The sequence below is a fragment of the Dermacentor silvarum genome, chromosome 4 (genome assembly GCF_013339745.2).
Source record: "Dermacentor silvarum isolate Dsil-2018 chromosome 4, BIME_Dsil_1.4, whole genome shotgun sequence".
Taxonomy (NCBI): Eukaryota; Metazoa; Arthropoda; class Arachnida; order Ixodida; family Ixodidae; genus Dermacentor; species Dermacentor silvarum.
This window is the reverse complement of record NC_051157.2, coordinates 83,882,083-83,904,324: the sequence shown is the minus strand read 5'-3', so window position 1 is coordinate 83,904,324 and position 22,242 is coordinate 83,882,083. Positions and strand designations below refer to the sequence as shown.

Below are 22,242 nucleotides of genomic sequence, written 5' to 3'. Positions count from 1 at the left end.
GCTTCCTTTTAAAATTGGGCATCCCATGCGCTTTGGGAATCGGTTTAAGCGAAGCTGACGTTGCTGATTAGCGAAGAACGCTGTTTATTGCGGTCATTTGTCATATAAAGCAGACTACCAAGTTGGGCACCTTTTCGCAGATAAGCGCTTCGGTCACCCTACACTTATGGCGCTCGAACATGCGGATCCCACGCATGACGATGACTGAATGACAGCCTGACAGTGGGATGGTAGCACTGGAATGTCGACGACGGAAATACTACGATGACACGATGACTGCGTGACGAAGCAGTGGCAACGATGACAACGACGGAATAACCATAACAACATATGTTGTAGGAGTCGGGAGTCGTGGCCTCGGCGTCTGACGTCAAACAGAGGGTCGCTCTCTAGCCTACGCCGCCGGTGCGTCTCGTAACGAGTAGCTGGCCTACGCATACCGGGGTGTCATACGGAGGCTTAGCGGGCCCACGCCGTCGTCCGAGCAGACTTGACGAGGATTGTTTCTTTCGTGAAGATTACGAGGTCGAGAGGTAGGGTAAACAGAACAGGGGGTTTATTTACATCGGAAAGGCAAACTTACTTACAGAACAAGGGACCATCGTACTGGCCGGAGTACGGAGCGCAGTGCATCGTGGCATGTCAGCGCTACTACACCTGAGCAGACTACATCGTTCTCGCAGAGCACCAGCTACATCTCAGAACAGATGGGAGAGCACTCTGGATGAACCGCAAACGTCCGCTTAAAAGCCTCCTGGCCTCCCTAGGACACACCTTCCTCCAACCGGAGCGTCCAAAGTCGCCGAAGGCTGTGCCTCGAGGGAAAGGGTGCGCATAAACATTCGGGCGCCATTGTTCCCTGAACGCACCTGGAAAAGTATAGCCTCGGGCGCACACGGCTCACTGTCACAGGGGACGCTCGTAGACGGGAGGTGTCACGCTTGACCCAATCTGGCGCGTCTTGGCTCCTAGGATGGCCGCTTCGTCTGTCGACTGCCATGGTGGCTAGCAGCAGCGGGCATAACCATTCGGCGTAGAACGCACACTTTCCCGAGAGTTTCTCGGTCCCAGGGTCAAGGTCGGCGAGGAAGGGGCATCCAGCAGCCATGTATTCGTCGAAACGTGTCTCGCCACGGTTACAGTGTACTAGTACACTGTACCACGGTGTCGCCGCAGGTCTTTCCCGTGGGCCGTATTTTCAACTCCACGAGGCGATTCGTCGCAGGAAAGCAGGGGAGAGGGTTGAAGGTCGCTGTCCCCGCTGACCGTTCGCAACAATGTCGACGAATGTATGACGACAGCACAGTGACAAGGAAGGTACGATGACGATGGAGTGTTGATGACGGCGTGACGACGCCAGCATGTTGACAGTGGAGTTACAATGACGACACGATGAAAATGGGATGGTGACAATAAAACGACCACGGCGGCATGACGACGATGCCGTGACGAAGTGAACTGATGGTGGTATACGACCATGACGGCCACACATGCATGAGCACGCATTGACGACGATCGCATGGCGAAGACGGAATGATGATAACGATAGAATGACAACGGCGTGATGACGGTGACAGTATAATATGGCTGCGGAATAGCGACGAGTGCATGACCAGGATGGCGCGGCGACGACAGAATGATGGCTGCGGAATGAGGACAGAATGTTTGTGACGGGCTGCTTTCTGACTACTTCGTGACAACGCACTGACGACGGCATGAAAGGAGCGATCCTAATGGATTGAAGGTGATGAAATAACGAAGACGTAATGACGACGGCTGTTTGTGTTAAAGCTCACGTGCACGTTTAAGTGCCGCACCTGCCCCACGGGTCACCTCTGTTTGTACTATATCCGGTGTTTGTTTGCACGTATCCGGTACCGGCCAATGGGCAGGGCGGCAGCAGCGGGAAAATCGAAGGAAGATGCGAAGAAAGCTTGGCTTAATTAAAGAAAATGAGAATAGAAGCGGATGTTGTTCAGCAGATAGTTCTACAGACATTGGCAATAGCAGTGAGGATCTTTGTCTGTGGCACGGAATGGTGGACATGTTTTCGTATCGGCCCTACTTCCGAGTGCGCTGCGTCCAGGAGTATTCAGTGTTTCCACGGAGGCTTTCCGTTGTTGAAGGGATAACTGTAACAAAAGCCCAGGCGCGCCGAAATGCGTCACGAACATCGCGGCGCGACATATAGTGCTGCTGTGGTGCCGCGTCCACAGTGGCCGTTTTGATGACCAGCCTGGGCCGGAATTCGCCACGCACAGAGAAGCGGCAAAGTCCAACCGTGAGGCGATTGGAGGACACAGAATGCATCACTTGCGCGAGTCCTTCGGAGACGGCAATGTGACGGCCTGCGTCTCGACACGGCAGCAAAAAGTTAACTCGCAGAGTGGTGCAGAATTGCGACATATTCGATTAGATATGCCTCGGAACAAGCGGTGTCGCTGCTACTGTTGAGGAACACAATAAAACCATAGAAAGAGGCAGGTTCAGAGCGACGTGTGTTCAGAGCGATAGCTATAGCTATCCCGAAAATATTTGCAAAAGGCATTACAAGCGCCGCTCGTCGTTGCAGAATCCCGCACGCGCAACAGCAGCGGCGACGACTCCTGCGTGGCAGCGCGGTCTAGCCTGGCTTTGCGCTTCCCCCTCCCCCTTTCGCTCTCTTTCACTCGATTCTGTCCGGCGGCAGCAGGCCACGCCGCCCTTGGTGATGCTTCGCGACGGCCGCGCTGCGCATGTGCCGCGAGTGGTTGACGTAGGCACCCGCTTGCCGCTGTTGTCGCGCACGGCGGGCATCGGCGTCCGTACCGTGTACGCGTGAGGGCTCGTGGGATGGCCGCTTGCTGCAGGCGTCGCTGTCTCTGTGTTTTTTTTTTTTTTTTCACTTAAATAAAGTTGTTTCTCTCTCTCTGTGTGTTTTTGCGCCTCCTCACCTAAGGAGAAACACCGTATTAGATTTCAGTACGACTGAACTTTAGCATTTAATTGATTCGATACGTGAAAAAGTGGCAGGGCCGATAAGATATTTTAAGCGGAGTACTGGCACAAAGTTTCGAACCTGTGATTCTTGCGTTGTTCCCGTTGTGGCTGTGTACTGGCAAACATTTTCAAGTCTGAGGTGTTCGTGCTGTTAGATACTTCTGTGCATATGGATATCTCTGACCGATTAATAATGGCGAACGTTCCGGAAAGCATATTTTAGTAGTGAGCTTTAGTTTTTTCGCGTTTCCGTGTAAGCAGTATACGGTAATACGGTAGTCTTCTGTCAAACGACTGATTCGTATTGCCGGACCTACCATGCTGCAAAGCGTTTTTTCTGTACTACCGGTAATACAGCATCGCCAAGACTCTCTAATATGAATTCAATGACCATGCGGGCTACTGATTACAAGGTGCAGCACCTAGCGACATTGGCATCAACATGAAGCGTTCTGTTATTACAGTTAAGCGAAGACTGTTGGCGTTACTGATAAGGTTGCTTGCGCGGTGTACGACGGGAAAAGACGCTATTCTCTACCGGGACGCTCGCCTCCTTGCGTCAGCTCTTCGGTATCCCGTGTGCGCCGCAAGTAAAAATTGGCCGCATATCTGCTTGCTTCGCTGCAAATGACGTCGAAAGACGATAGTCTTTTGCCGCCCCTGATACGTAACACCCTCTCTTCTCCCCCCTCCCGACCCTCACGTTCTTCCCCTCCCTTCTCACTCCTCCCATGATGGATGTAATGGAGGTTTTGCTGAATTCAATTCAAATTTCCCGCGTTCGCCCTGCTCTCGTGCCATCTGTACAGTGGCTAGAATGGGCCACTGTACCATCTGTTGGGACCTTTTATTACTGTTGGCTTAAAGCCGGCTACAGAGCCGCGGCTTCAGTCGGATTGTTTTCAACGCGCTGCGTCTCTTCGGCACAATTGCTAACGCGTTGATTTTTTTTTTTTCATTTGCAGCGTTTCATTTTTCATTTCTTTATGTTTCTCTCTTTCTCTCTGTCCGTGTTTCTCTTTAGTTATATCTCTATTTCTTTAAATCTCTCTCTCTCGCCCCTCCCTCCCTCTTCCTCTCTCTCTCTCTCTCGCGCGCGCACTCTCATTTTCTCTCTCTCGCCCATAGCAAGTTCTGTTACAATCGTTGGTACAACGCAATCATATGTTTCCCATAAAAGTACATTCTTCAAGCGTGGGTGTATAGCCTAGTGGTTATGACGCTCGCCTTCGGACCGTGGGCACCCGGGCTCGAATCCCGCCTCGCCAAGAAATTTTATTTATTTATTACTCTCGCTCTCTGTCTGGCTCTCTTTCTATCTCTGCACCTCCTCTTGCTTGGTTTTGCCCCGGGATGTTGAATCGAGTGACAGACTGACAGTTTTTCGCGTTTAGGTAGCCGTCTGAAAACAATGCTGTGACGGAGCACCGGTACGCGGTACAACTGTGTCCATCGGAGCAAAGGGATATTCGCCTTAGAAACCATTGCATTTCGTTCTTTGTCCCCACGGAGGAGGCTAACGACAACTGCTGCTCGAGTCCCTTCACAACATCGGGTGCAAGGACTGGATGCAGGGGCCTGTTACATGTACCTCATTTTGCTGTGGTTTGTTACCTGTTCCAGGGTGGAAAGGCGGAATGGTCACACTAAGAAGTTCCGAACGTGTCAGGACGAGCGAATCTTTCGGAGAGACGTGTGGAATAACATGGCCATCCTGCGTGGCTAATCCAGACGTTGATGTCCACCTTCTTCGCTGCTTGCAATGTTACTTTCTGACATGCAGCTAGTCAAAATGGCTTGCGCTATCCATGGTCTCTACTATACTCAGTCATTCTCTTGGTGAGGATGACCACGATTCAGACGGCATGATGTAGCACGCTTGTGGCTAGCACACGAATTCTGCAACAGGCGACTGAACCTGCCGAAAATGACGAGCTCCTTCGCGTCACATTACAATACATATGGCCAGCTCGTATCAGGAGCTGCTCAAGAAACGTTCCTCCCCATTTCCTTGCCCCCAGTGTAGGGTAGCAAACCGGACGCTCGTCTGGTTGACCTCCCCGCCCTTCTTCTCCTTGCTGTCTCTCTCCCCATCTCAGTGCTTGATCACGAAACTATATGGCAGAAATTTTGAAGTTGTAGAGTGAGCGACGGTCGAAGAGGTTCTAAACGCGAAGTCGGAGAAGTGATAACGAGAACATTTATCCACTTCCACTCCCAAGACGCTACACACTTTCAAAACACCGCTAGCCACCATAGCACCGTGTTCTCACTGCCCAGAAGCGCTTGGCTGATTGCTTGGCTTCAGTGCCCGTAAGAACTTGGCTTGGCTGACATACTTGGTTTATTCCTATAGCAGCCGAATGAACTATTGGCTGTCTAACAATATCGTTGAAGCGAGTGTTCCAAGCATCTGAAGTAATTCAGTCGGCGGAAATTCGTTACGGTGATTTCTGCACGCGTTGTCACCATTGCCACCATTTTCACTCGTAAAGTGTGAAATCGATGTACTTGTTAGTCATGCAGACAAAAGAAAGCTGCAAGGTTTTTGTTCATTAAACGACAGAGAATAAGTGCAAAATGTAGAATTGAATGGGATCAAAAAAGAAAAAAAAAAAAAGAATTGTAGCTTACCTACCTTTTAGCTTTTAAAGTGCCTTTAAAGCTTGAGTGCGCATCATCTGCGAACTGACAGCGTCGTGACATGTTTTTAGGAACTACATATCTACTTGATGGCCTGTTGGGCCAATATTTTGTCATGTTTGATCATTTGATCAAATACGACCGCGCACACTGTGTGGTCGTTCCTTGGGCACATCACGAGGGCCTCCTGTTAAAGTTCCGCTGTGCAAAATGTACTGGAAGTCGACACATAGATCAGTCTGGCGTTCTTTACTGCATGTATATCGCGGTTTTCTAGCGTGCTTAACACAAGGTCTTAACACAAAAGCATTATCATGAAGGTGTTGTCGTTTCGCATCGGTCCTGTTCCTTCATTCTTCGAAAATTTCCCCCCTTTCTCCGTGCAGCAAACGCATAGGAGTCAGGATGAGTGACGGAAATGCACCGAACAATGCGGCGACCAGTCAGCTCTGTCGTCGTCGTTCATAAATCGCGCTTCTGTTGAATGTGCCAGCCCCGTTGTTTTCTTCGGAGAGCTGCCTATACACAACTGTGCACGTCTTCAGGATTTGCTTAAGCCATCCGCGGTTTTGGTACGTGAAATCTTGGGGACTATATTGTGGAGCGCTCGACTGCGAGGGGCCGCACACGAGCGCGCGTGTCGGTGTACCTCCGCCGGCGGCGGTGGCGGCTCCGGCAGCTGGCTAGAAACCAGTGGCGTCGGTTTCCCCCATCGACCGAGTGTGAGTGGAAGGACGTTGAGCCCGCAGTTCGCCTATAGTGCGGCGCTTTGGCCGGAAGTGGTGCGGCGTGCAAGCAAGCACGCTGGCGGTCCGGACCGCCTACCCATACGCTCATTTCTGTGCTCGTGACGTTATCTCGGGGACGGTGCGCTGAACACGCCCAGGTTAGTAGAGCGCGTCATATTTGCTACGTCGCTGTCTTGAAAGTAGTCGTTACGTCTCGGTAAGGCTGTTTGTTTGATTAAATGAGGTTAAGCTTGGTCGTCGACCTCGGATCGCGGGGGTGCGACCGCTGATGTGAAATGCAGTAAGGTTTTGCGCTAACGTTATATGCCTGGAAGTTCGAGTTTCGCGCTTAGCTTCCTGCAGAACCGTCACGCGGTCTAGGTGGCGCAGCAGTTGCCGGCAGCGAATCATTTTTTTGTGCATCAGCCAGGTTCACCTCGAGAGCTTGGAATATGTTGTTCCTGAATTCATGGAGGCCATCCCAATATGTTAGGGATAATCGTTATAACTTAGCGCTCGTTGATCGTTTGGCGCTTGTAAGTCCTCAAGTCAGTTGGGTGAACTGCTACCACTCCTCTTGGCACAAGACAGCTACAAAGAAAAACAATAATTAAAGCCTATATTACCTATTTGTGGCGCCCGAACGTGGCAGTGGGTGGCTCCACCGTACGGTCGATCATGCAAGTTCACATTCGTAAGTACGGAGTGGTTTTAGCGAACAAGCCGCTCCGTGTGGTCACATGATAATCGACGCACGCGCGTTGTGCTGCGGGTCTTTCTGGTCGTTCCATAGAGCTGAAAAGTGGCGCGTATCTAGGTACACTGCGATATCCTTGTTTTGGTGCATTGAATGAACGCTTTCGTTGATTGCTGGGATGGCGCATCCCTTAGCTTGCGTCACTGTTGCACCTAAAATCGTTGATATCGGCCTGTCCGACAGTTTTTTGCATTAGAGGATTAGATTCCGATACCTTCTGATTTTGCATTTATGTTCGCGTACCACTTACAGACAGTTGAAAGAAACTTTATCCAATTTCGGGGGCATGGCCCAGAACATGGCGGATCAGAAAAAGCAAAATCTCGCTGTACGCACCAGGCATTTTTCTGGCAATCTATGAGAAGCTGCCCGGCACCGGCTTGCTGGTGCGGCTATTTCCCCGTATCTGCGCTGGCACCCTTCGTCTGTTGGGAAGTCACCTAAGGAGCGGGGGAGCGGGTTCTTTCACTCTTGCTGCGGCGTTGTGCCAACGCCTTCCGGAGTGGCGAGAGTACACGAAGAGCTTCCTCCTCCTCCTCTTTTCGCTCCACTCATGCGGCAGCCAGCGTCGCCTGCCGAACGCAAACGGGTCGAGGCGGCGATACGCCCGAAGAAAATAGGCCTTTGTCAGTTTCCTCTTTCAAGCGCGAGCGGGCGCGAGAGTTCTTCCCGCAGTTAGAGTCCACAACTGGAGACGGGTGACGCGTGACGTCACGTCCGTTGGTTTGAAGCTGAAGTGGCGAACGAAAATTTGTTGCTGAGGTAGTTGTTGTACCTCTGTGCGTCTTCAATTCAGTACTCCTCCGGAAGAATAACGAGGTCGTTCAAGGTCGTCTCGGTTGTCCTTAGAGAGAGAATCAAAACGGCTGTGAAAAACAGTGCAATGATGAAAGCCTTGGGGAAGTCACGTAGAAATTGATGGCGTGGTGCAGTGTGATGATGATGACGAAAATGCCTTTACATAAAGTTGGATCGAAAGCATATATATATATATATATATATATATATATATATATATATATATATATTTCGCTACATACACACACATAAATGACTCGCCATCCTGGCCCTGCGAAAGCGGGTGTCCAGTGAAGCTGTGGAAAACCGCCACTGCAGCTGCTGATGATGGAGGTATTTGTAAATAAGAAATCGTTATGCAATGATGCGAAATATCCGGCGTTGACATCCGATGGTACCAAAACCCATGTGACCAAGTGGTGACGTCACGTTTGACATGATGAAGCGTGATTACGTCATCACCTTAACTTCGCGTGATGACGTCACCACACCAAAGGTTGCATGATGACATCATCACGTCAAACGTTACGAGATAACGGCGTCGTCACGATATCGCCTGATGACGTTACACGTCAAGCGTAACGTCACGCGATGACGTCATCGTCAAGTGATGTCCGGTGACGTCATGTGATGCCTCTTGGAGAAGCAGCACATTGTGCGCTTTCCGCTTCTTTGCACAGTCGTCGGTATCGGCCCACATTTTTGTGCGAGTAAAGATCGCGCACGCGGACACAAAATCCCGAACAAGTAGAGGCTAACAGCTTCGCTGTAATATATGATTTCGAACGTGAGTTTCGATATCTCTGGCAAACTCGAAACAGCCTAAATTTTTGCGAGGGTTGCAGGCTTGGATAAGCAATGTTAAAAAAACGCACACGTGGTGCGGTTGGTTTTATCAGAACGAGAAGCAGTGTTAAACGAATCGCACGGTAATGTTTCGTCGGACCGGGGTCACTGCAGTGGAATGTCGCACGTGTGCAGAAAATCATCGTCGAGAAGCGCTGAGGGACATTCGCTTAACGAACATGTGCTGGCATGAAGACTGAACAGTTTTGAACTGGCCGCAAGCTAAAGCTGATGACCAACTCATCGAAGTTGCACGCGAAGAAGTGTGCTCGCGTCGCAACACACTGAGATGCAGCCGACTGAGGACCTAGCCAAATGAAAAGGAAGATGGCCGAACGCTATATGTCATGGATAAACTCTCCCCCGATCCTTTTGCAATCCCCCCCCCCCCCCCCCCACGTTTTTAAAATAAAGCCTATGCAAAGTTCAAGCCAGAAAAATGTCACGGACTATATGCCTCCCTTTCCTGCCTGTTCGGTCTATGCATTGCCCCGAATGCTACGATTAATTCACTTTAGCGACCGGTGACGTTATTTACCGGTGTGACAGAACAGTTGGCGGCATTTTAGCCACTTCGAAGCATATACTCCATCTCACAAGTACCTTGTAGCATGTACGAGGCGTACACAGGCAATATCCTTGCGCAGCGGAATATATGGTTCCCGGCGTAACTGGCTGATTATTGGCTGCAGGGTTTTATTTTTGCTCGCTGCATGGACACGGTACAGCGATACGTGACATGTTAGGACCTTTGCGCATGCACGTGTTATACCAAGAATTACTGTGGCACTTACGGCCGGTAACCGTCCATAGCCCCTCCATAGTACTACCGTCGTAAGTCGTGAGCTGATGGAGGGGCTTTAACCGCCTTAACCGTGATCACAGCATCATGGCAGCGCCCATACAGCGCCGCGACCACCCGCTTCGCTTCGAATTCACGCTTGTTATAGGCTCTCCGCCCTGTCAGCAAGGAACAAGCGGCAAAATCCGTCACCGATAATCCTCATCTCAAGCTGAGGTCAAATCCATTAGGTATGTTTTGTCGTAATTATTGAGATCGGCTGTTTCTTTTCACGCTGCAGCATAGGACTACAGACACGCGCCGAGCCTTAAAACTGGTTTGATTTCTAGTTAGCAGATTAGCATTGGTGATGCGTAGACGTTGTGGAACGCTATAAAGGCTTAATTGTTCAATACATCATTAATTTACTACCCCGCTCAAGCATTGTACGTGATGACGGTAGCGAGCAAATGCCAAGTAGACACCGAGCAGCCGCTGTGGCGCATATGAACATTTATGAGGGCTGTTGCGACGCCGGTTCTTTCAAGTATAAACCGCATTCACGCGATCTTGCGCGCGACAGCGACAAGCGACGCGATGCAGATGGCTGTCGCGGTCGCTCGTCGCCTACAAGTCGCACCGCATGCGAGCGACGTCTCCCCGGTGTTGCCGGTATGAGGGCAGCAAATACTCGCCGAAACTGGCGTGACGCTTGCTTTATTAATTTAAGTTGATGTGTTGTGTAAAGAGCAGCATAAATATTTCTAAAGGTCTTGCACTACGTTATTATCCTTGCACGTATCAAAATCTAGTCGTTTGCTCGTTCCGTGCGACAATCGGTAGTACTTGACTGATGTATATCCAGTTCCGGCTTCGCGCTATTGGCTAGTCGCTCATAGCACTTCCGGGCGACGAGCGACGAATTCTAGATTTCTAGAACCGAGCGATTGAGCGAAAAGACCAAGCGATCTGTTCGCGCGACGGCCCGTTTCGTCGCTCGAAGCCGTCGCTCGTCGCCGTCGCGCACAAAATCGCGTGAATGCGGTTTGGGCTTCAAGCTCGACCGGCGTTACGTCTGGGTAGCGTGGCGTTCTCGGCAGGCTGCAGGCGTTCGGTAGACCATAGCGACCAGGCAGGGGCAAGACGATTCTTAGTGCGAAACTTGCACAGTTTATTTCATGGTTGATGAAGGATAAAAAGAAGAGAATGAATGATAAATACATGGTGGGGCCGCTTAAATAGGCCCGCCAACATCGTAGGCGGGATTTCGCTCACGTCAACGTCACGTGACAGGTACTGAGTCCAGTCGGGGGTGCGGCAGCTGTTCCCTCTCTCATAGGCGACGTTTCGGGGGCTTGCCTCCGATAGCGGTGACTTGAGGCTTCTTTCGTGTTTGGCGCTGAGCCTTGCTCCCACAAGGGCTGCAGAAGATAGCGTCAACCTTTCCCTTTCCCAACGAACCACTTACTACTTCTTTCGTGCATCGTTCGCTCTCTGGGCACGTACGCAAAGTGCCTGGTAAGCAATGCGACACGAGGCCCTGGTGGTACACAGTTCGGGGAAGGCGGAACCCCTCGCCTGCAGGGCGCACACACACAAAGGGGGCCATTAATCACTGCTACTCGCCCGCCAGATTGAGGACCACTCGAGACAACCATAGCAAATCAGGAATTCACCCTCTGTTGGTTTAGGCATGGGCCTCCGATAATTCCCCCTGCACGGGGCATCACATGTTAATCGTAACAACGGGGCTGTCATACGTCAATCGTAATCCTTTTTGACACGGGGCGTGACATGTCAATCCTAACAGGGCGTTCGCCCTTACTACTTGTTAAGGAGGCTGCAAGGTTAACTACTGGGAAAGCGTACAAGTGAAGGGACACCCCGCTGTTGCATGCATGTAAACGCAGATTATGCACGGTTACGGCGTCAAAACATTTTTTTGCTTCTATCCACCAACCATGGACTTGTAACAGGATGGCAAGCAGACGCTGAGCAGACGACGCGGCGCGGATGAGCACATCTCGAGGGGCATTCGGCCTTCCTATTGGCTAAGAATTTGTGTAGCGTCCACAGTGCTGCAAGGAACTACAAGATACGTTATAGAAACTTTGCTTCGAAAATGGCCTTCTACAGCGCACTTTATTATTCAAAAGCTACACGTAAGCGACCGAAAGTGGCTGACGGCGCCTGAGCTTTGTTTGTGACCATGATGAAGCAAAGGTTGCCTTCGCATCGGCGGTCTTTACACTGTGCTTCACAGTGTGACCACAAAATGCAGTTCTGCACTTTCGTTTAATGCGTTCGATTGGTGGACATTTGCAAGAGTAGCAGTAAATAAATTTACCATACCTGTAGCAAATTTTATGGTGGAATTTAGAACGGGATAGGTGAATACTGACAGGTCGAATTTACAAAAGCCTTTGCGTGCTAGAAAAATCTGATTACTCGTGTTCTTTCGAATCATGCTGCGTTTGAAACCTTAACGTGTGGAGGTAAACACCGAATTGCAGCTGTGATCGTTCGTTTATGTAAGTATATTAGTAAAGTAAAAGAAAGCCCGCTAGTAATTGCACTTTTTATTCCACACCCGCACAGACCTTGAACTCTAAAGCATTTTTACACATTTATGAGTGTATAAGGAGTGTTCGGTTGTCCCATGGCTAACACCCTCACGTTTAAGGGGTAAGATTGAATCGTTGGTGGGGACCAATGAAGGTGTCTTGTTTGTCGACTCTTTCTGCCAAGCAAAAATGATGACAGATGACAGGAAAAGTGCATTAAATAAACTTTCAAAGCTATCGCTGTCAAAATTTTCTGTCGGATATTTTTGTGCGCCTAAGGCTGTCAGAATTCAAGTTTTCAACCGCGCTTTTTCTCATTGCGCATCTAGTTAGAGCTCTTTGTCGTGCGCTATCAAAATTTTAAAGTCCTAACCCATGCATGGGACAAGCAAATACTCATATTAAAGGTATAAACAATTTTACAATGTTGTTGTAGATGATTCTTACGCCACGTTAACTTATATTAAAGTGTTCCAAAATGCCTATACGTAACCTAAAATTGACTCAACACCTTTAGCGGCCATTTCAGTGACCTTGCAGCAAAATTTAGGGAAAGTTTGGCGGATTTTTTGTCTGACTTAAGCGACACGTTCAAAAAGAAATTGGGAACATTGCTCATATGTATGGAGGCCCACGCATGTAAAAGCAACGCGATAAGAATCACCGTCACAGCAGGTCACGCTTTGTGACTACAGTGAGCGCTTATATGTAGAGTTATAAGCTAATGGAATTTTGTTGCTCAAAGACGCGGACTGAAATTATTGCACGCTATTTCAATCCGATGGATAGAGAAATACTGCAGAAAGGTTGCATTGTCGTGGGCCAACTGTTTACGTGCTTGTGGACTACCGCAGCTGAGCACGTGCTCACTGATCTGCGAATCACGCGTTACGGTTACGCAGGCGTCGGGTGATGCCAATACCGTATACGCCACAATACCGGTGTATACCAGCGTTGAAAATTCAGCTCTAGCTGCTTTTCGTACGATGCACCGTATACCGTCGCTCTTTGGCGGTTTACCGTATACACTTGTGGCGGCACGAGAAAGTAGTCGGTCATGCTATTTTATGAGTACCCCGCAGTGTGCACTATGTGTGAGGCGAATTGTAGCGCTGTTTGGGTCTATCTAATACCATAGTGCATGGTAAATGGAGGCCGCTGGGAGAGAGGCCATCGACCTGCAGTGGGCATGGTTGATGCCGATTATGACGAAAGCTTAGGAAAATTTTCTTTTGTAACTTGAAGTAGGCGGCGGCTAAAAATTTTCGTCGAAGCGTTTGCGATTACGAATATTTGGTGCCTTAACGGCGGAATCGGCTCATCAATTAAGGCTAAAGATGCAGTATTGTCAGTGCTTTCCAAGTTACCCTTCTGTCTGCTGAGGTGTACGAGTCTTTTCCAAGTCCAGGGGCTGGATTCCTTAACGACTTTATTTCTCCTTTGATGTCTGCTCATAATCTGTTACGCTCAGTGGGCCAATCGACATGCAGGTGAAAAGGTTAGAGGTCGGCTACTCGGAGTGGCGGGTCGAAGCGGTAGCCGAAGAACAGCACCGAAGCGCGGGCCAGTCAGCGAGTAATACGGAGTGGTACGGGTGTGAGGGTAGGAGTTAAATAACAACACTGAGAGGCAGGGTGATATCAATACACAAATGCAAAGGCATGTTTACTTCATGGCATATCAGACAATAGTGGGAACCGCGTGGCCGGAGCATTTCAAACCTGTTCAAGTGTGCATACCTCGCTGGCAAGCGCGCTGGTTTAGCACTGCGGAAGTGGCACAACGAATACCGGCAGGCGTAGACGCTAGCGACAGAGCTGGTAGCGGCGTCCTTTGACGGCAGTTTCAACCAAAGGTTGTAGAATTTTGTTTCAGTGATAGGCTTACTTGACACTTACCTGACGCTGGCGGCGTCTTTTTGGGACGGTTCCACGCATCTGCCGGTGCAAGTGTGGCGAGTGCTGCCTCGCCTCTGCCGTGTCAAAGACTCATCGATTTTCTAGAATCCATTGATTCATTCTTCCAAAACGCTTGCGTTGCGTGCTTTCTTGCTTGCTAATGACCGTTTTTGAACATTTAATAGACTACGCGATTCGTTTGGCGTATTAATGACCGCCTACAGAAAATTTGATGCCGTATGTGCAGTCTCATTTAGTGCTTGCGAGTACGCACTCTTGTATAAGGCGCACATAAGTGTCGCCCGGTAACCAGTCAGTGATTATGGGAGAGCTTTGTTCGGTGAATGCTTACCTGAACTGGTGTTTAAGCGACGCGTGATTACGCTCCCTCCCCTTATCACTACCCGGTTCTTTGTTAGTGTCTAGAGCACCTTTTCGCCCGGCTCATTTCGTGCTGATGTAGCCGCTGTAATTTAGGCATTGTAACTTACTGCTCCAAGGGAATGAAATAAAGCGTACGTTTCACATGGTGATTACAGAAGGTATTCAATATTGACAAAGCCAAACAAATGAAAAACGATCGATAATGCAACGTATGAGAAGTGCGAAGGACGTCCACCTTGCAGTGTCGCTCTCTCTCGGCAGTTTGAGAAGGCAGCTTTCCGCCTGCAGGACAGTCTTATTGCTGCCTCTTATTCGCTGTGAAAGGACGCCTTTCTTTTGCATTGATTACCGTTCGGTCTGTGAGCAACTTGAGTGAATACGTAACATGAATCGGTGAGGTGTGCAAGACGCTTTGTTGCGTGCGCACAAGACGTTCTGCCTGACCACACAGATAACTATTTTTTTTTTTTTTTTTTTTTTTTTTTTGTGTGTAGGCGTTTCGTGCGGCACCCGCTGTTGCACGGAACGTGAGAAAGTCGGACCATTATATCACTGTCAGTGAAGTAGTAGCAAAACATGGCGTCGAGCTTCTTCATGTCTGTCTTGCCAACTTGGTACCCCGCGGCGTACGCTTACGGTCAGGGTATTGTATTTTTTTACCCCGAGAGGCGCCCGAAGCGCGAACTACTTTGTGTCGCGGGCGCAGCGCAGCCGTCGTATCTTTGTTTTCTTTTTTGTTCGTGCTCTCAATCTTTCTCTCTCTACCGGCGCGTAGGGAGCGAAACCGCTTGGCACGCGTGTGCGGCTGCAGCTCTCGTTCGCCGGTCGTTCTTTCCTCCACATGGTTTCTCGGCGAGATTTGCGTCGCGCCGCCTACTGGGGGTCGTCGAGGGGCCGACAACATTCGTCGCTCCGTGGCATGCCGTGAGCAAGGCCTGCGTCTAATGTCGCTAAGGTCAGTTGAGTTGGCAGGTGTTTTATCTGTACAGATCAAGCGCGTTGAATTTTGCTGAATTGCGATTCCTTTAAGAGCTGTCTCCTTTCACTCGCTTGTACTCGCCCTCGTAAGGGACGCGCTGCAACGGATGCTCGGGTTATATAATACCGCGCCCGATCTACGTTGTGGCGGCAGTTGTAGGTGGCGCTTTTAGTGCCAGTAACGGCGTAATCTTGACGGTCATGCGCCGGTTCGCGTGATAACGTGGCTGCGTGATACTCCGTGCGGGTCGTTCCTTGAAGTGCGCCTAGGCGATTTCTAGTGGAATCTGTGCATTACGAAATGCTGCTCACCTGGCGGGATTTATTCTTAAGGATGTAACGGCGCACCCAGACGGGGACAGAGTGAAGAAACAAGAGGACACATCGCTAGACTACAACTGATGAATTGTAGTCTTGCGCTATGTCCTGTTAACTTCACTCTTAATTACCAACTAGCCCACCAAGCCATCCTTGTGGGACTTATTCCCCGTGATTTCCATGCGTCGTTGCTTAGTGGGTTGTGCTACGGAAATCCTGTTCCCGAGTAGTTTTCAGAGCCAACGGCAGGGGAGAACTACGTATTGTCTTACGACGTTTCTGAGCTGTTTTCAAAGCTGTCGGCAGGGTGGTGTTTTTAGGGATGAAGCAAACTCTGCCAGTTCAAACACACTGTATCGTGTGAAGCGGCATCTGGGGCCGCTTGCAGTATGCATTTTACCATGGGTAAACGTTTGCACCATTGATAAACGTATTTCTGCGACAGTTCATTGTCGTATTGAAAACTGTCTAATGACGAAGGGACAGGGAGTTTCTTTCTGCCTCTATCACGCAGCCACTTATTGTGTGTCACTCACGGGAAGTGTGTTGCCCGTGAGTGAAATAAAGTAAGCGGGCCCCAGTATGGAATAGTATGAAATGCTGCAATAGGAATGAAAAGGACGGTCGTGCACAAACTAGGCACATCCGCAACCGTCGTGTATGCGTAAGTTTCGATCTGCATTATGTATCCTTGCAAATTAGATTGGTAGCTTGGGCTATATTACTCGAAATCGCGGCGTACTCCGGTTTAGTTTGAGAAAGCGAAGCCAGCGGTAACCATCGCCAAAACTGACATACGGAACCAGTGATAAAAAGGATATGCGATATATTGGGGGCAAGGAAACAGCGTGATATTGGCCGTTTATATTTGCGTGGTTAGCAATGCGAACCTTTGCAGACTGTGTGTTTAGAATATGCCATATTTTTTGTTATTATATGGTATTTAGGAGATGTTTTTGCCTTCAATTGGCGCCGGCTACACCTTTTCATATAGAGATATGGAAGAAAAAAAAAACCTACACATTAAAATCAAATGTCGACTCCAAATCACAATAGCACAAAGTCCACGAGAAGAAAGGGAACCGAGGGGCCAGATTTTTATTAATCATATCATAAGAAGCCAACAAACAATGACACCAAGGACAACATAGGGGAAATCACTTGTACTTACTAATTCAATAAAAGAAAACGATAAATTACCAGAAATTAAAGTGGATGTAAAAACAACTGTCTGCAGGTGGGGAACGAACCCACGTCTTCGCATTACGCGTGCGATGCTCTCACCATTGAGCTACCGCGGAGCCGTTTTCCCATCCACTTTCTGGGGTATTTATGTTTTACAACTAGAACTCACCCTGGGAGTGTTAGCCAGCGCACCACTCACAAACCGAGGGGCGGATGTGGAGCATCCTTTCTGCCACAGGCGTCACGAGCACGTGATCTTTTTGGGTGATGGCAACTGGTCAATAAACCCACATACGCTACCTCAAGGCATCAATGTTGGCGGATTCGAGCCCTCGTTATGTAATGAACGAGAAAAAAGGGAACCGAGGGGCCCGATTTTTATTAATCATATCATAAGAAGCCAACAAACAATGACATCAAGGACAACATAGGGGAAATCACTTGTACTTACTAATTCAATAAAAGAAAACGATCAATTACCAGAAATTAAAGTGGATGTAATAACAACTGTCTGCAGGTGGGGAACGAACCCACGTCTTCGCATTACGCGTGCGATGCTCTCACCATGGAGCTACCGCGGAGCCGTTTTCCCATCCACTTTCTGGGGTATTTATGTTTTACAACTAGAACTCACCCTGGGAGTGTTAGCCAGCGCACCACTCACAAACCGAGGGGCGGATGTGGAACATCCTTTCTGCCACAGGCGTCAAGAGCACGTGATCTTTTTGGGTGATGGCAACTGGTCAATAAACCCACATATGCTACCTGAAGGCATCAATGTTGGCGGATTCGAGACCTCGTTATGTAATGAACGAGAAGAAAGGGAACCGAGGGGCCCGATTTTTATTAATCATATCATAAGAATCCAATAAACAATGACACCAAGGACAACATAGGAAAAAAATGATAGATTAACAGAAGTTGAAGTGGATGAAAAAACAACTGTCCGCAGGTAGAGAACGAACCCACGTCTTCGCATTGCGCGTGCGATGCTCTCACCATTGAGCTACCGCGGAGCCGTTTTCCCATCCACTTTCTGGGGTATTTATGTTTTACAACTAAAACTCACCCTGAGAACTCACACAAAGTCCAGTCACATAAGTACACTAATACCACACTAATACTTAAAGTCAACTCAGAAACACAACACAAAGTTCAGTCACATAAGTGCACTAAAGTAGACACAAAGTCCGGTCACGTAACTGTACTAAAATCACGGCACATAAGATTGAACCCAGGTGTTGAATTGACCAAATTCAGATTAAAAAAAAAAACATAGAGTGTGTTTATCACAAATTAACACTCAATAGTTTCATAGAATATTGCTCGCTTCTAGAAATCTTTGGAGTGCCCATAACGCTCGTCTTTCCAACGAATATGTTGGCCAAGGACCTAAGATCTTCCTGAGGCTTAAGGGGCTGCGGTGTAATGTCCCTAAATCACGTGCTAAATCACGTGATTTACGCCATATTATTGGCACTAAACTGGTGTCTCCTATTTTGTCAATGTGCAACGAGACAGAGCAAGGTTCAAGGTTGCGGCGAAATATCGTGGAAAATACTTCAGAGTCGCTGTACGGATCGCAAAGCGCTTCAATCCACCGCGCAATGAAGGTCCGATATTGATGTTTGTAAATCGATGCATTCAATTTACTTGCACAGGAAAATCTACTTTAATATTGATCTCAGTCGTAATGGACACATTAGCGGAATATTGTGAGGTGGACAAAGAGTCATGGAGTGGTTTCCAGCAGCTAAATTGGGTGTACCACCAACGTCATACCAAGAACTTTTTTTTCCTAGTGAGAACTGGGGTTTTACGAGTTACCAAAGTAGAGATTACAACTGCACCTAGTTTCAGGTGATCTTTTTTTTTTTTCTTTGTCATTGACATTTGACGATGTAGCAGTCACTTCGCGCGCACACGTGGCCTGAATGCAGGGCATGTACTCTACGCTGATGTGAAAATGCTACAAACATTGCTTTCCTAAATGAATGAAGTATGTTGATATGTTTGCGCTCTTTGAAACAGGGCATTGTGCTTACTCTCTTCAAGGGTGAAATAAGCGACAACCGTAAATGCATTTTCTGGCAAGTATTACTTGGAAACATTTATTGTGGTTTCGTTGTGAACAGTGCAAGATATTAGTAAACACAACTATGGGGACTGGGCGTAGGACTGACCATTTTATTCCAATTAATGGAGGTGCTTTATCAAACTATAATTTTAATTACGTTCGCTGCTTGCGTGTCCATTTAGAAAAATGATAGAAATAACCAGCGCGTCCAGGCTTATCGAGCAAGCTTCGGCGCGTCCTGGCGTGGTGGCCGGGGCCGGCCAATCATAGCGTCGCGCGCTTCCCACGTGATGGTCACATGCGGCTTTTGATTCGTCGGCGCTGCGTCCGATGAGGTGGCGTGGTCGCGCGACTGCAGTCAAGCTGGCTGCCAGGCTGAAACGCAATAGCGGAAGGTTTTACTGGGAAGCCCGTCACTCGGTCGGAAGCGCAGAGGAGGCTTTGAAAGAAAAAAACCTGTTTGGGGAAAAAACGGCCCTCCCGTGGGCCGGTCTGCAGGCCTCTTCGGATGGTAGTTTAGAGACCCCTGGTCTAAGGGAAACGCGGTGGAAGTTTTGTGCAGCGAGCTGGATTCATCATAACTAATGTTGTCACATGTGATCCGTCCTCGGTACCCTCTGTGAAGAGCAGTTCAGGTGGAGTTGCCGTGTCTTTCGTTTCCTTCTAACCGCTATGAGCGTTGTGACAATGTGGGGAAGCGTGCCAACAGGGGTGCTGTTTGAGAGGCGATTACACGGCTTACTGGGCTTTCCACCTCTGGTGCTAGTACGATGTTTAATCTCTATAAGCTCACGTATCAAATATAGCGCAGATCTTTGTATTGGTGCTTTTATTTATTGAATTACAGGGCAGTAAGGTCTGTAGATAAAGTTTGTTTGCGGTTCCGGCGGTTGAAGCCTACATGGCAACCTGTGAGGTTTGCTTGTAGTCTGTCATTTATTGTTTTTAGTAGTCTAGTCACGCATCATTTTTGCCTTTTACGCTAAGACTTGGGTTGTTTTTCGTTGGGTTTGTATTTATGCTTTCCACGTGCGACGTCGGAATGCGTATGATCCATTACCATAACGATATCGCAGCAGGTCTAGTAATAAATGTAGTCAAGTAATGTAGATGTGGAAACAAGCAATGTTTTTATTTGCACGACAACAAAATCTTCTGTGGCGAAACAGGAAAGCGTCACCGTGAGGCACTACTTTATTGCGCGCGAGAACAACCACCGCAGCTCCCCCGTTCCGTGTCGCTCCGCGGTCTCTCGCTTTCCTCTCCCCCATTTCTGTGAAGCGACGTACCGGTAGTGAGTGGAGCGGCACGCGGAGTCGTCTGCGTTCGTTCGCTCTTGTGGATAGTTTTTTCTCGTGTGTTGTACTGTCGTCATGGGGAGACGCTGAATGCTCCTCGCCGCTCTCTCCCCACCGCACGCCGCAACCTTCGCCACCACGTGCAAAAAAAGGTCAGTAACCCACACGTCCCATATTACTGCTTTTTCAGGCCTTATCGTTATGCGTGGCGCTTTGAACATTGGTAAAGCTCCGCGCTAATCTGGCGTACTATGCTCTGTTTCAAGCCTTACTTGTTGCGTGACGCTTTCAATATCCGTAAAGTTTCACGCTAATGTGGCGTACTCCGTCACGTTGTAATCAAAGGGAAAGGACGTTTTGGTGTCTGTGTAGGTTTAGCAGTAACGTATTATCGCAGAGACACTCGGATGGCTGAACGGTAGGTAACCCGTTGTCTCCGTTTTTGCCGGACGGAAATAGCTACCATCCGGCAAAGTGCTTTTCTTTACGGTAGTACAGCATGGACAAAACATTCAGTGAAACCGTAGACGGCGAATCAGGGCATGAAACGCACCTTTAGTGTTGAACCAACGTCGCTGAAATGAAACTGGCCTACTTGACATTTCGTACACAGCGCGGTTTTGGACGAGGTTCTCCCGCCGCGTATCTCGCACACGAGTTTGCACGCGGCCTCGCCTCACCACCGCTGTCGACTGGTCTGACCCGACCGCTGCGGCGCTGCTTAACTGGCGCGAAAAGACGAGGCGAGTGGAATGTTGCGAGGTGCTCGTCGTTAGGGTAGAGACCGACAGATGGCGCCAGTTTTCGAGGCGCAGGCGTCAGCTGTTGGGAAAACTCCACGACCTTTGCGGTGTTTCCCACTGCAATTTGTTTTGAGGGGCTGGCTAGTTTGCGAATTTTTTGTTCAGCCATGAATAGAGACTGTGGGGTACAACTGCTGGTTTATGTATTTGGAGTAGTTATTGCATAATCCGTCCACTGAACAGTTTTGAAACTCGGTTTGGCTGTTTGTGCCACCACATGTTTCTTTCCAGCGCAAGATGTATCTGCTCGTATTTGAGCGTGTACAGCTTTTACAAGCAGAATGTGCCGAAAATGGCATCAACACTTACATTAACTGAAGTACATATTTCTAGAAACGTTGTCACCAACCAGTGTCATTGTAGACTGTCAACAGCGTAAGCAGGTGATACACGCCAGTCATTAAAACAACTGGTAAAATTTATTTTACTTTGCGGCTTGGCTTTCAGGGCCGCAATCATGTCGTCAAACGGGCTTTGTGCACCCGGAAAGGCACTGGCGAGCGTAAAGGGCGGATCGTCTCCGCAGCCGCCGGTGACGCTCGCTTGGAGCGGCGCCTGCGTCTCACGTGACGGCAGAAAAGTAGTCCGGCTCTTTCGACGCTGGGGAGGGAGGCCGACTCGCTGGTAGCCTGTTGGCGGCCATTTTGTGCGCGCTGTGAAAGCGTATCGCGTTCGCGCCCCTCTGGCGCTGTAATGGACCGCGCTTGCGCTGTTGTATGGCGCGCGTCAGCGTATGATGCTCATGTTTAGCTGGTTGATGCTCGCAGAATACGTATACGGGTATTGTTGCTAACTTGGAATGAAATAAAATAAAAAAAGGAAACGTTCAGCTATCCGGAATGCTTTATTTTTTTAGTTGCACTTGTCATTCTAGTTTAGAGTAGCGGTGGATAACATGCTCACGACATGTCGGATGTTAAAATTATCTACAACAAGCTGCCAGCTTTTATGCGATATACTTCGTCAGTGGAGTTGTCAGTAATATTGTATATTTTCACCGTCTAACCCCGTGCACATGGCAATACATTATCTCTTTGTATTAAATGTCCGGTAGATTTAGTAGTCTTCGCAATTCAGTGGATCCGAAAGTCTGAGCAATGAGATTATACCTATAGGGTGAATAGTACATTTCTGTATAACTTTCTTTATTTCCTGCTACTCACTACGTACGCTGTAAGAGCGTGAGACTTTTCTCAGCTCAAATA

At 48.8% G+C, this 22,242-nt stretch overlaps 1 protein-coding gene across 1 annotated transcript in view; it reads left to right on the top strand.

Moving 5' to 3' along the window:
• The first annotated feature begins 6,474 nt into the window (after positions 1-6,474).
• Positions 6,475-22,242, top strand: part of LOC119450321 (histone-lysine N-methyltransferase SETDB1-like) — a 119,197-nt gene continuing 103,429 nt past the window's right edge. The window contains 1 exon segment of the mRNA XM_049665796.1: positions 6,475-6,508. The gene's annotated coding sequence lies outside the window, so the exon portion shown is untranslated.